Here is a 2594-nt window from a genome sequence, read left to right on the forward strand (position 1 = left end):
GGAGGGGCCGGACCCTCCCCCGCCGGCCGAGCAGCACCTTTTAGGGACAAGCTGGGCGAAAGCGGCTGGCCGACGGGCGGGGGAGGGAGGGGGAGGAGGGCGGCCGCGAAGGCGGGGGAGAAGCCGTGCGCGGGGGGGGGGCGGGGGGCAGGCGGGTAGCCGCTGCAGGGAACGAGGGCGCCCCGCAGGCGCCCGAGAGCTCGAGCTGCTCCCTCAAAATCCGGCGTCCCGCGCGGCCAGAAGGCTGCCGGAGTCGGACAGCTCACCCCGAACTGGTCCTCCTGGGAGGCAGGTCCCGCCTGGCTCGGCCGGCTGCCGCTCCATCCTCCGACGGACAGCTTGCCTCTGGCGGCGCTGCAGCCGTCTCTGGACCCGTGCGGGGGCCTGGGGGGGCAGTGGGGGGGGGAAGCGCCCTCAGACCAGACGTCACCCGCCTCGGGGCCCAGGAGGGGGGCGCCCTCCTCCTGGGCTTCTGCTCCTTGGAAAGTGGGAAGCCCGCCAGGAGGGCGCGCTTCGGGCGGAGGAGGCGAGATCCTTCGGGAAGGAGCCGCTTAGGCTCCTCCTGTGAGCAGTTCCCGCCTTCAGAAATCTACCCCCAAAGCCCCCAGAGATGCACTTGGGATTGGGTGCCCCCCCCCGCCCTCCGCCCAGGAGAGGAGCCGCCGCCTTTGTTTCAGGGCTGGGGGCCTTTCAGAGCTCTGCCCCGCGCCGCGTCCAGCAGGGAGCCTCCCAGGGCCTGGGCGGAGGCCGCTTGCCTTCCTGGGGCAGCAGCTGCCCCTCAAGCCAGCAGGCCAGATTGTGCGGAGGAGGGAGCCCTGCTGCTGGCCAGGGGGCTGGCCTGGCCTCCCTCCTGGGGGGTGGGGGTGGGGCTCGAGGCCAGGAAGTGGGTCCCAGGGCAGCCCCCCCCCCGTCGCCGCAGGCCCTCTGGAGGACCGTCCCATGTGTGGGCCAGCCCCACTCCAGCAGCTGCTCTCCCTGGTTTGCTCAGGGCCTCTTTCAGGTTTCCACACAATCCCGCTGTGAGCAGAGGGAGCCTTCCTGTCTGGAAGGTGGTGCACCTGAAAGGCCTTGTGGGCCCCATGGCTCTAGTCTAGTCCCAGGTGGTTCCCAAGGCTATACTGGCACCTCCTCCTCCTCCTCCTCTCTCTCTCATCTGTAGCAGGGAGTGGCAGCTACCACTGACCAAGCGGGGGGGGGGCAGTGGCCTCCTTGTCCTGCTCCCTTTCGTGGTCTGTCGTAGACTCTTGCCTGGTTGCTGGGAGCTCAAAAGACCCAGTGGGGCCACCTCCCGGCCCCACTCTGGCTTCCTGAACGCTACTGCTCTGCTCCAGATCTGTGTGGGTTTCCCTTCAAGCAGGTCAGGTCCCCTGACCCAAGAGAGACGCACACGCTGCAGACCACGTGGGCGGAGAGTGGGCTGGGGCTGTGCGGCTGCCTGGCCAACGGATGCACCCCACGCCCACCCCACGGAGGCAGCCCAGAGCAACTTGCCATGAGAGGGCCCCCTGCCCCCTGCCCAGGGGCATAACAAGGCTGGCGGGGGCCCAGAGACAGAATTTTGAAATGGGCCCCTCGCTGACACACACACCCCCACCTCACAATATATGGTCATGTGACTTGCCTCTGGGGGGGCCCTTGAGGCGTGGGGGCCCCCAGGCAGCCAGCCCCCCTTGCCTAAGAGGAGTCATTCCGCCCCTGCTCCTGCCACCGCAGGCGCCCAGACTGCCCGCCCCCTGCCTGGCCAGCCCTCTTTCCTCCCCTCCAGTCACCCCAGCTGCTCTCCGTCCTATTCTTCCGAAGCCAAACCTTCTTCATAGCGGTGACTTGCTCTGGCTCCGTTCTTGAAATGCACGGCAGGCTCCCTCCCTCCTGCCTGCTGCCTCCCCCTCCTCTCTTGGCCTGCCTGCTGGATCAGGCCAGAGCCCTGTGGGTGCTGCCACTAGACACTCCCAAGTTGGCTGTGATGCAAGAGACCACCCAGCCGATGAAGCGTGCAGGGATGGGTGGGGACCTCACCAGCGGGCTTGAGTGAAGAGCAGAGGCTCCCTGGAGGAGCAGTCCAGCACGGGGCACGAAACGCGTTCCAGGTCCTCAGGAATGTTCCCTAGCCACCCGCCCACCGTGGTCCCTCTAGAAGAGGGACGGGCCTCCTAAGGCAGCCCTGGCATGGCTCAGCAGCAGCAGCAGCAGCAGCAGCAGCACTTCTGCAGGCTGCCCCCTTCTCAGGGGTGGGGGGAAGGCAGGAGGGCTGCACGCCTCACAGCCTGTCCTCCTCCGCAAGGGTGAGGCTGCCTGAGGAGGCCACAGGAGTCCCGCCTCCGGCCCAGCGCAGTCACTCCGTCATGCCAGACACGGGCTCTGTGTTGCATGTTGAGGCATGCCTTGTTCAAACATCTCACGGAAGCAGAGGCAAGCACACAGGGCGGGAACGGGGGTTCTTGGTGCCCACTGCAAAGTCTGACTTGGGGGTGCACACACAAACTCACACTCTAACTGAGCAGTGCAGAGCTGTGCAGCCTGCTCATGCGCTGCTGCGGTGCAAGAGAGAGCAAAGCCAGGCAAGGGGAGCTCCTCTTACTATCCCCCCCCTCCCA

This window comes from Hemicordylus capensis, chromosome 2 (assembly GCF_027244095.1).
Source record: "Hemicordylus capensis ecotype Gifberg chromosome 2, rHemCap1.1.pri, whole genome shotgun sequence".
In the NCBI taxonomy this organism is placed as follows: Eukaryota; Metazoa; Chordata; class Lepidosauria; order Squamata; family Cordylidae; genus Hemicordylus; species Hemicordylus capensis.